Here is a 15,304-nt window from a genome sequence, read left to right on the forward strand (position 1 = left end):
AACTGTACGGAATGCTAACCAAATCCCACGGCTCTTCAAAATTAGAAACTGTGTCTTATTTACTTTTATTTCATTTATTCTGATTCTCAGGGTTCTACGTGGTTCCTGGCTCACCATGTATGTTCAAATATTTGGTGAATTTGATAAGAATTCTGTTAACTTTAAGGTATTTGGGATGAGATACCTGGCTATGGAAAATTAACAGCGTGAAATGATATTTTAACATTTTAATTCCCAGGAGAAATTTAGGAAACCATTTTCATTGCATTAACAACACTATCTGGCTTAGAGATTCTTGGATGTAGTAAAAATGTGGACAGAAACATTGAAGGCGTTTTGTTTTGTAAATGACGAGACGAATAAAAACAGTGGCAAGAGGTTATTCAGCTTGAGAATTCTATCGATCCCTATCTCCTCTTATACTATAATAGTCTGGGCTCTCAACTAACTTTCTCTGTCCAATTACAGAGAGAAAGAAAGAGAATGAGTATCTTCAGGCTTTCAGTAGTGAAGTCCCGGTATAAGCTTCAGACCTACTGTTTCACATTTACCACAGAAATTACATTCCCACGGACGATTTGAAAGCATTTTACAAAAATTAATTACTTAAAAATGCATTGCATTTAAACATCTATTGCCTGCTCTGACTACTTTAAAGTTCCTTTAAGACATTTTCATTTATCTTTACAACTCTCATTGAAAACAACAAAAAAATGGTGCTTTATACAGTTTTGAGCCAGCAAACTTGCTGAAGAAATGACCGTATATTCACTGCTAACTATTATATATATATATATACACACACACACACTATATACATATGTATATATGTATATATATACACATATACATATATACATATAGCATATATACACTTTAATTTTTATCACAAAGGTACATTTTATATCTTCAACTTGCTTAATCCAAATACTGAAGAAAACCCTCATTTATTACCATAACAACAACAAACAGAATATTAAAAAGATATTAACCCTTATTTAGCCCATTTCGTTTTTAGATTTACAACAATCATTTCCTTTCCCATGGCTCCATGGTGAGACTTTTACTCCTCAGTTTCCCTAGTCCTTTTTTCTTTTTCTCCCCCCACCCCATTAATTTGTACTCAATGGTAGAGGATGATTTTAATGTGACTCTTTTTTTAAAAAAAAAAATTTTATGTTTATTTATTTTTGAGAGAGAGAGACACTGCATGAGCATGGGAGGAGCAGTGAGAGAGGGAGACACAGAATCCGAAGCAGGCTCCAGGCTCTGAGCTGTCAGTACAGAGGCCACGAGGTCATGAACTGAGCTGAAGTTGGATGCCCAACCGCCTCAGCCACCCAGGCGCCCTGATGTGACTCTTAATCCACCAGTCCTGGGAGGGCTTGATGTTGGCCCACAAAGGACTTGAACACCATGGCAGGTGCTTTGGGCATCAGCAGGGCCGGTCCATGCATGGCTGTGCCACTCAAGGATGGTGTCATCTTGCTGGGGAGGCAGGACATAAAGACATACAAGATGGAATGATAGCAGCTCCCACAGGAGACGAGAATTTGGAAGGCTATGGGTTCACGCGCTCAAATGCCGGAAGAGTGAGGATCGCCATGGCTGGAGAGAACGTTTATGCAGGCTGGCACTCTTACTGTCCGGGGGAAAGAAATGAAGGGAAATAAAAGAAACAAAACAAACGGTAAAGAAAAAAACCAGACAGACAGAAAAATCAGCCTTAAATAACAGAGAACACACTGGTTGTCACCAGAGGGGAGGTGAAGGGCGTGGGGGAAATAGGAGGGGGGCTGGTTAAGAGCACACTTGTCCTGACGAGCACTGAGAAATGTGTAGACTTGTTGGGTCATATCGTACCCCCAAAACTAATATACCACTCTATGGTAACTCTACTAGAACAAACAAAGTAAACAACAAGAAAATTCACGTTTTCTATTTATCCTCGATCTCACAAGGACCAGTGCAAGACCCTCTGTTATTTTCTGAGCATTATTATATTAACGAATTCAAGAAGAAATGGTGGCAAAGACAGCACGTGTGAACACATGTTTATTACGACCTCAATTTGATTAGCGATTAAGACCGGCCCTCCGAAGAAGGTTGCATGTTTGATTGATTTGTTCGTTTTGTGGTTGTTTTCTCTGTCTGCTTCTTGAAGTTTCTTGGGGGGTTTGGAGATCAATAGTGCATCAATAATGGCTTCAAGTCTCCAAAATTTTGAAATCATTTTTCCAGCTTTATTAGAATCTCGATTTCTCTTCCCATTGAATGACAAAAGAACATGTGCCCCTGTTTAAAAAAAAAAAAAAGAAGAAAGTTTTTTCCAGCAATTTTGCTAATAAGGTAATTTTAGCCGATCAGATGTCTGAAAGAGGTGAATAGTATTACCCGGGGACCTTTTGCCCAAGTAGAGGCCTTCTTGGACTTCTTTCCTCCTAGTGATTAAACTGAAAAGTATGAGCTAAGCCAAATGTTGTAGATCTGGAATTCACTAAATTGCTTCCTCTGACTTCTTTATTTTTCAGTCAGTAATAATTTGATTATAAATTGAACTCAATCGAGCAACGTACAAATACGTATTCTGAACAGATTTCTAACTACCAAGATATGTTTTCACCTGAAAAGCAGAACGCGGGTGTCTAATTACGTACACGTATTTATTCTAACTCGTGTGATTAAAATGACAAAATGAAGGAGTCAAGTAAACCTTCTTGGGTCGAGTGGAAAACACATTGCGAACTCGAGAGAGGGAGAAGGAAAGAACGCAACTGTGATTAATAATGCTCATTACTGAATTGTTCCTGTGAGCAGCACCACTTCAGAAGGTCCTGTTACTTCCTTTATGTAAGAAATGAGAGAAAAATAAGGGAGTGAAATACGGAAAGAGCTAATAGTTTGGTACATGTTTAAAGTTGGCTAAAAGTTTTTTGTTTCGGTAACTTCGGGGCTCTCCTCTGGGCTTACAGTACATACCTAGGAGCAGACATACAGTAACTGAATTGTTTCAACTTATCCAAATAGCATTGAAATGGACCTAATTGTTGCACTAGAGGAAAACCCCATGTGTCCCCAGAGACTATTAGTGTCATTTAAAGGGCTAAATGTATCATAAAACCTGTCTTTAACAGAATAAAATTGTACAGACCAACACAATTTTAGCTAATGTTTTCCACATTTCTTGAAATAAAAAAAAAGGGTCAGAAAAGAAAGAAGAGAGAGAGAAAGAAAGAAAGAAAGGGAATGAACAGTGGCTGTAAAGTAAGCCTATTGGGTCACTAAATTATTGGGAATATTTTGATGGTGTAGACCATCAAATATCTTTTTAAAACTTCACAGGATTTTGTAGCAAGGTACTTGCAAGGTAGATTTGCATAAAATATTCCAATTCTACAAGATAAATGTTAGGTTTCTCTCATAATGTGGATTTGAACAAAAATGAAACCTAACTTCCACAAGGAATAGATTCAAACTTCTTCCATTTTATGCCTTCACAACGGAACTGGACTCTGTAGCGGGGTTCACTGATGCTTTATTTTCATTTTATTTTTTTGTTCTGGGGAAATACTTCCCCACGGTATTTTCTTATTGTTACATATGTCGTACCCGCTGAACGTGTGCTCTGCTCCCTTTTGAGTACAGTAAATAATGGTAGAGCTCTTCCAAAACAGAAAAAGGTAGAGAGAAAGGTTTAAGCATTGCTTTTATTCCATCAAAGAGACAAAAGGATACTTCTTTTCTCTAAAGAAGTTCAGAGTATAATGGGGAAAAATCAAGAACAGAGACAAATAGTGAATCGAATCTCAATTGAAAGAACAAATCTTTCTATTTATCTGTCTCATCTTTTCAGCAGGGTTGTATATCAGCTATCAAGAAAGCTATTTCAAATAAGTTCTGCTCACATAATTGTTATTTTATAAGTTTAGTTGCTATGGTAATGCATGATGTAATCGTCTATTACCATCACAATCCGTTAGTTTTTCATACCTCGCCAGCATATTCTTTTCCCCGTTTTCTACCTTGGTCCTCTATGATCCAGGAAGAAAAACAAAACAAAATAAAATGATGTATATATTGTTTTATGCTTCTGAAAAGCCTCAGAATCAGGATATAATTATCCGTGGGTAGGAGCTTTGCGTACAATTGCGGAGTTTTAGATTTCCATGCGACCGCTGTTATCATCACGCGATCCTCATTAAACCACGCGTGAATGGAAACAATTGTCATTTCTTCATTGTTCGCTGTTAAAACAAACGTGCAACGTGCACGTTCCCAGAAGATAGGGACCACATGGCAAACCGGTGACTGCGGGACGCCCGTGCTGAGGGAGACAGGCTGGTTGGGGGCACAGTTTTGCCATCCGCCAGAAGAGGAGCCCGGCCAAAATAAAAACAAGAAAGCCTTTGGCAATCCATTGTTCTCGGCGATGGGCTGCCTATGAGCTGTCAATCTAGAAGTGTCATGAAATCATGTCACACCAGGAGTGTCAGGAGACCAGGAGAACACGTTAGGGAAGGTTCGTGCTATAAGGGAGGCTACGGTGATGCATTTTACAGTGGGATTTTGCCATGGCCCAAGGTCACTGTGACCTTCCCGGAATGACCTCAGAGTGTCACACACCAACGGCCAGTGCTGCCCACCCCAGACAGCCGGGAAGAAGGGGTCAGAGGACACCCACACTGGGCCATCGGTAGACAGAGAGGGCCAGCTGCCCCTGGTAGAATCAGCCTTGCTTTCTTCACTTCCACCAGCCACCCGAGGCCCGGGGAGTCGTTAATTCCACATGGCCCTCCCCTGTCCCCGTACGCGTCCTCATTCCAGCGCCGTGTGTTGGAGCAGATGTTGGGGCTTGTCACCGCCCATCTCCGCCATGCTCTTCCTTAAATCCGTGGTTCTCCTGCCTTTCTCCTCCACCTTTTAAAAATCCTAATAATCCCCACCTCCTTCCCAGAGGCCAGTAAGCAATTTTGATCTTCTTCTAGAATCGTGTTTCTGTGCTCTTGGCTCTGTTTTGCTTCTACCTTGGCTTCCTTGTCATTCTGCCATGTTTTCGCGTGAGAAGAGACCTCCTGTTTCCCTCTCTCCCTTGCCAGACTCTAAGCTTCGTGAAGCTGGGGACCATCTCTCGCTCACACTGGTACCTCCCAGAGAGGGTCTAGCACCGTGTTTGGGGGTGGTAGCCAACGCTCCCTTTAGGAGAAAAGGAATCCAGTTCAAATCCCAGCCCTACGGTGTGCGTGCGCTTCTAAAGCATATCTTATTCTTGCCATGACAGATTGCGTGTGATGTTGTGTTTCTTTTACGCACATGTACTCCCGTGTCTCCTACACCAACCCCTGAACCCAGCCATCATTGTTTGGTTTTGTTTGCTATTATCTGGGGGCCAGATGTTTTTCAAATTGTAGAATTTAAATATATGCTGGCCCTGAATGAAGCCAGGCTCTGCCAGTTTAGGAAAAGCCCCCAGTGCCACGATTCCCTACCCTCTCGTATATTTTTTGATATATATCATAGAAAGGATTTCTGAAAGCTTCTGGAAAACACTAATAAATTCGTTGCTTCTCCTTTCTTATGGTTTTGTTCTATGTTTAGAAATATGAGAGTTCTGCTTTATTTTTATCCCCACGAGCGTGGTGGGGAGGTAGTATTTACTGAATGCAAGGACGAGGAGAGGAGGGATAAAGGAAGGAGAAAGGAAAGTAGGGAAGAGGAAGGAAGGGTGGAGGGAGGGAAGCGGGGAGGGAGGAGAAACAGAGCATCATTTCTAGCTTTTCTTTGCCTGCTGATCGGGTACACAGTACCTCCTCTCGGTTTCCAGACCCAGTGAACGTTCTCGTACTCCGAGGTTCTGCGCAACTCTAAGGGTTGTGACAAAGTTACGAGATAAGTTTCTAAAAAGAAAATTCAAAGGGTTCGTGTTTTAAAACGCAGCCAGTACAGTCACGGCCCCACACTACCGTGGGCAGCGGTAATAACTCGCGTTTCCAAGTCATTGATTTTCCGGCGTTTTAGGGCCAGTTACGCACACAAGTGCATTTGCAGTTCACAGATGCCCAGCCTGCACTCCTTCATTCTCATTGTGATACTCTCCTCGCAAATGGTGCTTGGTGGCGCCCTTCCTTCTAATTGCTTTGAATTAAAAAGCAATTAGATGCTTACTAATTTCAGACGAGATTCTCTGGGTCAGGACTAAGACGGCCGCAGAGTCATTAGGAAATGTGCATTACAGATCTCCTCCCAATACCAGCTGGCCCTCCTGAGAGCAGAAGGTCAGAGGCTGGTCCTGCGGGCGGCAGCCGTCTTTGCGATTGGCAGGGTGATGCAAAAACTTGTTTGTGGTGGACGGCTCCAGATGAGGCCATCCGTCTTCCTCGTGTAGTCCTGAAATGAATCAAGGCACAGCCGGGACTTTGAAGCCACTGTTCTGCGTCCTCGGGGCGCGGGGCCCGGTGGGCTCGCTGTGCGATGCTTGGGGTAACAACACTGCCTTTGTCGGACCCTCCACAGTTTGCAAGGGGCTTTCTTCAGTTCACAGAAAGGTCTTGTTTTTCTTTTTGTGTTTTCTGAGTTTGAGCCTTGAAAGACCACATTTTGAGATGTTTTATGTTCCTCCCCATTTCACAGAGGAGGGAAGGAACCAGTTTTGGTGATCCGCCCAAACAGAAGCCTTTGGGTGGATCACCGGGTTGGACCCCAGATCAGGTCCTCAGAACCCGTGACTGGTTTGCTTCCATATACCTCATAATCCAGTACAAATGGAGTTACGGTCTTGACGGATTAAGTGACGCGTTGGCAAGAGACCCGTCCCCTCAGTGACATCTGGGATTCTTCAGTAAGCAAAGCCATGACCTGAACGGAATGTTATTTGTTGGTATTTTAGTTGATTCAGAAAAGGGTCGGGGCTCTTCCTTCTTCCTTAGCTCCCGGAGATCTTAAAGAACATGTGAATAATTTCACCCGTGGCTAGATTTTGTGAGCACGAGGGTGGCACTCCCTTGCATCACGGGAATCTCCTCGAAGGACTGGCTTTGGCAGAATTGCTCATCTCTCCAAAGCTGGGCTGAGAAGTGTCACCTTTATTTCCTTCCTACGAATTTCCATGCTGGAGTCATTTGGGGAGTTGATATCACGAGCAGCTCTTTCATTCAAATGCCGCATAGAGGAATTACCCACAACCAACTGGCACACGGGGTAGATGAGTCACCCAAAGCGATTTCCCTTTTCCAAGAAAAATTTGCAAGCTTGTCAAGGCACATTTTCCCTCTCATTGCAAAATGTGCAGTGAAACAACATGTGTTGGTTTGTTTTTAGCTAGATATCTATGAATTGGTGCATTAATATCATGCCAGTTAAGGAACGAGACAGAAAAGAAAGTTAAAATATTCTTCCTGCAAAAAATTAGAAGTTAATGGTCAAAAAGACTGTGCTGATATTTGGGACAGTATTGGAATCTTAAGATTCAATATTAAAATTTAAAAAAAAAATTAAAGTTTTATTTATTTTTTGGGGGGGAGAGAGAGAGAGCGAGCACAAGCAGGGGAGGGGCAGAGCTAGAGAGAGACACAGAATCCAAATCAGGCTCCAGGCTCTGAGCTGTCAGCACAGAGCCCGATGCGGGGCTCGAACTCAGGAACCATGGGATCATGACCTGAGCCAAAACCGAGAGTCAGATGCTTAATTGACTGAACCACCCAGGCGCCCCAAGATTCTATGTCAAAAGTATTTAATAATTCTCTTTCAACCTCAACCAATACTTATTTTGACCTAAAAAAATGAAACACATTTTCTTAGTTATAAAATTGCACTTAGAGGAAAAAACTGAAAATGTACAAAAAGATAAATAAATCAATAAAAAGCTTCTATATGAGCCTGCTAAAATATTCCTGTATCTCCTTAAGTCTTTTCTCCATTTCAGCTTTTTTCCGTGAGTTTTTTTTTTCTTTTTTTTTTTTAATTTTTTTAATGTTTATTTTTGACAGAGAGAGAGAGAGACAGAGCATGAGCAGGGGAGGGTCAGCGAGAGGGAGACACAGAATCCAAAGCAGGCTCCAGGCTCCTAGCAGTCAGCACAGAGCCTGACGCGGGGCTCGAACTCACAGACCGAGAGATCATGGCCTGAGCGGAAGTCGGACGCTCAACTGACTGAGCCCCCCAGGCGCCCCAAGTTTTTCTTATTTAACGTATCGTAAGTATATCCCATAGCATCAGTGGTCAAAGCTTATGTAACTAATGCTTATTTATGGACACTTAGGCTATTTTTACATTTTTGCCATGATCAATAATCACAAAAACATACACATCATTTGTATATTATATTTTTTAGAAGTATTTATATAAAACATAAATATTTTACATATTCAAAATATATTTACATAAATACATAAAATATAATTATATAAATGAAGATATATTTATATTTATATATTTATATATGAAGATATATTTATAAAAATGTAATATATTTATAAATTAATTTTCCCACCTCTTATTTCCCTGAGAAGGCAAAATTAAATTTTATTTATATTTATAGAATATACATAAAAAAGTTTTATATTCTTTTTTTGTAATCCAGTTTACTAATATCTTGTGGTTTCTTTCATCAATTTTATGGATGGACATTTATTTTCTATTCAGAGATCCTATAGTTATTTTTGTATGTATTATCTTCTGTCTTTAATTTTTGTTTTTTTGGGTTTTTTTACTTAATAATCTGGCCGACTCAGAATTTATTCTGGCGTATACCAGAGAGGGCTATTTCTATTTTTTTTTTTGCCTCAACTTGTTAATCATTTACCAAATCATACCTCTTTTTCTCCTCGTTTTGCATTGACATTTTTGTCAAATATAAAATTCTCATACATACCAGATTGTGTTTTTGGACTACCTCGTATTTTCATTGGCTTATTTTGGTTTTCAATTTCATTCTGATCAATACCTTTTAAGGGGTGAGACTCTTGCTGGAATTTAAGGCTGTTAAAAAAAAAAAAAAAAGCTTACAGCTTAATTGAGAAACGAAATCCAAATAAACACACCCAAGTAGACGCCACTAGGTGACACACTTACCACCTGGGTGGGTGTGACGAGACCACGCCTTGAACACGCAGCTCGATCTGGCAGAACCTGAAACATCCTCAAGAGTGGGTCGTGCAGGGGGACAGTGGGAGAGCCCTGTGGCTTTTGAGCTCGTGGAGGCAAGACACAGAGACTGGGGATCCGCAGAGATTTCAGTGCTGAGGTCTGAAAAAGCCGGAGGGGGCGTCTGCAGGGCTCGCCCACCAGGCCCGGGGAAGGCACACTTCGCCCTGTCCATGGATAATCGCAAATGTTTCCTTGCACAAGGTCAGCTGAAGTTTTAGGCGCTTAGAAAATAGACTGGCGTGTAAGACGTAACGTGCATTTATGCAAAGTCATCATTTGCCCTGTTTTCCCTTCTTGTCCTTTACAAAGCACCCTTTATCCTATCGTCTGCGAGTGAGGACTTTCCACATAAGCGATGTCTCGGGGGGAGCTCGTGTCATACCCCTTCTTGTTTATTTTTCGGATACTTTCTACTTTGCGGGAATGTTCTCACTCACCAAAATGTCTCTGGGAGTATCCTACCACGGGGGAAGGTTTGAAAAATTGTAACCGTCAGTATCTTTCTCCACATGCCTTTCTAGCTCCCAGGTTCACACTGCGGTACAATCTTTGACCTTTGGAGGACGCTCTAGCTGCTAAGCCGACAAGGTACGCCACATGGGTGGGAGCACCACTGACCTCATCAAAGTTATTTTCAAAGCTGCTAGGTAGACCTACTGCCTGCTAGAACTGAATTGTCCCAGCGGTCTCTGTGTCATGGGTCCAACACCTGTTGGAGGCATCACGGGAGGCTTCTGGTCCCAGCCTGCCAGGCCCCGGGTCACATCACCAAAGTCTGCCACCTGTGCTTGGCTTGGGTTGCTAAGGGGCAGATGATTGAAGTCCAGGGTAGGATCTTTTTTCCTCTGCTCCTGTGTCCAGTAATGTTCCCACAGGTACTGTGGTCATCCAGGTCTAGAGTGGAGACAACCCAGAGCAAAAGCCCCCGCTGGCCCCTGACGCTCGTGTCATGGAAGTTGGAAGCAAGGTCCTCCTATAACAGCGTCCTCTGGTGGGTAGGTGGTCATCTTTCTCCAGAGTTTTTAAAGATTATTACTCAATATTGGTAGGAGCCCTTTGTTTCAAATTACTTAAATTTTATTTTATTTAAATTGTTTATATTAATTCAAATGAAATAAGCCTTATTTTTTTTTTTAATTTTTGGGGGGCCAACGGACATAACTAAGATACTAGCTTGTCCGAAAGCTAAACTTTGCAACGAATCTAAGAATTCCGTAAAACCACAGGCACTGTGGCTCAGGCTCTCTCGCAGGGAAAGAAACTGCCGTTTTTAGAGGTGGGGGGGGGGGATGATCTAAACCACAGCACAAGCTATTTCATGGTGTTTTGAAGCACTTCATAAGTGAATTTACTAAATTCAATTTACATGCTGAATCGCATCGTCTCCTGAAATATGTTCTATAACTTTTGCAATTGGCCTTACATCTCTAACTACTGGCGTTTATATTTCTGAGGAGTAAATCTCAAAACTATACAGTAACACGACTGATGTTTTATAACAACCTGGTTTTTCTTGCAGTTTTCCATTACTTGATTACTAAGGGTATTATGTAGGTTTCTTATTTAGTTCTTTTCTGAATCAATCTCTCACTGGACACATTTTGGTTACACACTTGTTACTTTATTTCTAGCTATCTAGGTCAAAACCCATTTGTAGACCCCCTGTCTTTTACAACCAAGCCAGTTGCTTAATAATCTGATTCACCAAAAGGAATATGGCATTGTAGGAGAAATAGACATGAAAAAGTTTCTTCCATGATTTCTTTTTTCTGTTGGCTTTGAAAAAAAAAAAATGCTTTATTTAATATCTGAAGTCTTTTTGGCCCCTGATGCTTCAAGTATTTGTTTCTGCCTCAGTAATACAAAATATCACTGTTTAGATTTTTTCCCCTTTTTTATTTTATTAGCTTTAGCATTTTATCTGTCATTTTGCTGTGTTATCCACAATTTCCTTTCTTTTCTCCTAGCACTTCAAGTTTCATCTGTATAATGCCTTTTCAGTCCTTAACCCACCCCCCTTGCTCAATCCACCTAAATCACGTTTTATTTCTGTCCCGGAAGGCCTTATGGTAATTAAATAATGGTGTTTCTTCTAATATTTCTAGGAACACTTTATTATTTTATACTAGACATATTAGATGCTGCGAATTGAAATGGACTTCAGGCAATCGCTTACTTTCAATATTGGTCTGTCATTAGGTTATGTCTAAAGGACAAAATGAAGCATATTCTGTTTTCTGATGTAGTAAATGTAATTGAAGTTAAGGCTGTTTGCTCTTCTATGAAGGCAATGATACAAGCCGTAAAAGAAGATATGAGGTTTTGTCCCTGTTAGCAAACTAGAGCAGATACCATACAATCATGTAAGGGTGCATCCGAAGTGGAACGGAGAATTTTGTTTGAAAAGGATCAAGTCATAGACTGAGATTCACACTCGAGACAATACTGACCTTCGGATCTAAATGAGGGTGGGTTTATTTTAAAGAAAAGTGGAAAAGAGGTCTAGCATGCAGACAGTACCATGGGATGGGCCCGCCTACGGAGAAGGGGTCACTCACACACTGGGAGTTGAACCTTCCCCAAGCCTGGTTTCCTCACTGGGAAAATGGTTAAAAGCCCTTCATCAGACCATTGTCGCGAAGATTAAGTGAGCAAATGTCAGTAAGCACCGGTGACTTCTCAAAAACATTCGGTTCCTTTCTTCCGGACCTCACAATCCACATTAAGGACGGGTGGAAACCGCAGCCTGACTTTCCTGTGGTTTTAAATTGTATGTAACAGCTGCAATCCCGTGCCTGCCTCTGGGATCCCCGATTACCAAACTGCCTACTGAAGCCTCTGGAACGCACGCATGCGCACACGCACACCCTCCACCCAGGCACCCAAGCGGGCTCAGTTTTGAAAACTCCTAGGATTGGCCTTCAGCAGTGACAACAGTTTGAGTTGCGCTCTCGAGTCTCCTCAAGTCTCCCGGGACCATGTTAGCTTATGTTCCGGAAGGCTTAGCGACACCGAATTAGGATTTTGAGATAACGTATCTGCATATGTAGAGACGTGATGTAGCAGAAGTCCCTAGGAAGAGACAACTGTTGTTTTGCAAAATACTAGTAAAGATGAAAACTAGACATCATTGATGCAAGGTCTGAGAACTGTATTCTTTCAGGAAATAGTCCCAGAAAATCTGTTAACCTTCATTTATTTTTAGGTAAGACTATATAAGTGATCATTTCTTTCACCTTGGTTGCTAAGAAGCTCCCAGATGAATACAATGGATAATTAAATGAGATTTTTTGAAAAATACTTTGTAAAATATAAATCGACATACAAATGCTACTGTAAGGGTACTTCCCTGAAATAATAAAGAGTCTTTCTGTTCTTAAATTTCTCTTTTTCCCAGTGTTTGTGTATTTTAAATTTTGAACATACTTTTGTATGTTTATGTCTTAATAACAAGAGTTTTATTTTATATGTATATGCTTTCTTTACGTTTGACATACTTTTAATGTTTTATATGTTTGTATTCACTTCACCAGTATTTGTGAAGTGCAGTGTGATTTATAAGTAGATAATATATAAAGCAACTTTAGAATATGTGAGAGTCAACAAAAGCAACAGTTACCCAAAATGAAGTCTCTTGATTCTCATTAGTTTGTTTCCAGCTTCCCGGAGATGTAATTGACATGTGAAATTGTCTAAGTGCAGGGGTCCAATGTGATGGTTGCTACACATACATGTTGCAACATGTTTACCAAAATATACTTAATCTAAGCATCTATCACATCAGCTAATTACCCTTTAGTTCTTGTGGTTGCCATGGTGACAGTGCTCTGAGATCTACTCTCAGAGCGACTTCCAAGTGTACAACACAGGATTGTTAACTGTGGCCCCCACTTGTGGGGTAGATGCACCGAATGTATCCATTTTCTATCTCAAAGTCTGAACCCTTTGACCATCATCTCACTTCCCCCATGACCTCCTGGCAGCCATCAGTTTACTCCCCATTTCTAAGAGCTCAGCTTTTTAAAATTCCATCTGTAAGTGAGAACACACAGTATTTGTTTTTAGAGGAACACTCTCAATACCCTTGTCTGGATTTTTCTCACTTAGAATAGCGCCCTCAAATTCCATCCATGTTGTTGCAAACGGTAGGACTTCTTTTTTCCTAACTGGATACGTATGGATTGTATGTATTATGTACATATTCATATATATTCATATTTTCTTTATCCATCCATCCATTAGTGATGGATTTATTTTCCTCTGGATAAACACCCAGAAATGGGATTGCTGGATCAGTTGGTCGTTCTATTTTTTATTTTATGAGGAGCTTCCATACTGGTTTCCACAGCAGCTGCACCAGTTAATATTCCCACCAAACGCGCACGAGGGTTCGCTTTTCCCCATTTCCTCACAACCTCAGTGATCTCATGTCTTTTTGATGATAGTGTGTGCTGATATCTCACTGTGCTTTGATTTTCATTTCTCCGAGGCTTACTGACCCTGAGCATCTCTTCATGCACCTTGCGCATTGGTATGTCTTTGGAAAAGTGTCTACTCAGGTCTTTGCTCATTTTACAATCAGATTATTGATTTATTTATGTATTTGCTATTGAGTTTGTTAGTGTTAACCTCTTATGAGACATATGGTTGCAATATTTTTCTTCCATTCCCTAGGCCGTCTTTTCATTTTGTGATGGTTTCCTTTTCGGTGCAAGCTTTTACTCTGATGGGGTCCCACACCCTGACTTCTGCTGTGTCGTTTGTGCTTTTGGAGTCAGATCCAAAAAATCATTGTCACAGACCAGGTCAACATACTTTTCTCCTCTGTTTTTCTCTAGGAGTTTTATGGTTTCAGGTTTCAGTGTTAAGGAAGTCTTTAATGAACGTTCTTTCTTTTTTGTCTAGAATTTGACCAATCCAAATAGAATCCTGGATGGAAATGAGTTGTCTCCAAGGCCCTCTGGACTTGAATAACCTCTCAGAAATATTCTCTCTCTTCTTTTCTATGTGTTCATATTAGCTAGTCCTCCTTAAATAAAAAAGCAAGTACTTTACTTCACAATAGAGTAAAAATATTCAGTTACATACTTGTCTTTATGATTTAAATGGTATTGAAATAAAGGATTGATAGTAGAGTATTCTCTATGTTCTATATCAAAAATTATGATCCCTGCAGCTCTAATTTGAAGTGAGACATTAATAATAACACTACTTAGCATTTGCATAGCACCTTACACTTTCAAAGAACTCAAAGATCATGAATTGGTTAATCTTCTCACTAGCCCGGTGAGGTAGGTTCAACATTACCCTTCCTTTTACAGACGCAGAGGTTAAGTGGCTTGCTCAACGGACCCAGACATTCCAGTGATACTTGAACCTGGAGCTTCATTTCTATGTTCCTGTTGACCACAGAACTCAAGCTGCTCGATAGTAATAGATTAAAATATAGTAGACAAGAATAAATCGAAATGGTCTTTAGCTGCTCAGTGACAAAATAGTAAATAGTTAAATAGTAATTAGTAATTAGTAACTAGCAAATAGTAAATAGTTTTTGTCTTTATCTGCCCTGGAGCTCTTTCTTTCTTTCTTTCTTTCTTTTTCTTTCTTTCTTTCTTCTTTCTTTTTTTCTTTCTTTCTTTCTTTCTTTCTTTCTTTTCTCTTTCTTCTTTTCTTTCTTTCTTTTTCTTTCTTTCTTTCTTCTTTCTTTTCTTCTTTTTTCTTTCTTTCTTTCTTTCTTTCTTTCTTTCTTTCTTTCTTTCTTTCTTTCTTTCTTTCTTTCTTTCTTTCAAAAGTTTTTAATGTTATTTTTGAAAGAGAGACAGACAGAGCGTGAGCAGGGGAGGGGCACAGAGAAAGAGGGAGACACAGAATCTCAAGCAGGCTCCAGGCTCTGAGCTGTCAGTACAGAACCTGACGGAGGGCTCAAACTCACGAACCTTGAGATCATGACCTGAGCCGAAGTCATGACTGGAGCCCAAGGCAGACACTTAACTGACTGAGCCACCCATGCGCCCTGACTTTTCTAAGGAAAACGTGGCTCATTTTGTAAAATTATAGTAATTTTAAAACAACCAGAAAATTGAACCGGGCTCTTGGTAGAAAGGTCAGTGTGAGGAAGAGAACGGCCTGCTTCCTTTTTAATAATTGAGTTAACTGAAAATTG

Source organism: Lynx canadensis, chromosome D3 (assembly GCF_007474595.2).
Source record: "Lynx canadensis isolate LIC74 chromosome D3, mLynCan4.pri.v2, whole genome shotgun sequence".
NCBI classification, from domain to species: Eukaryota; Metazoa; Chordata; class Mammalia; order Carnivora; family Felidae; genus Lynx; species Lynx canadensis.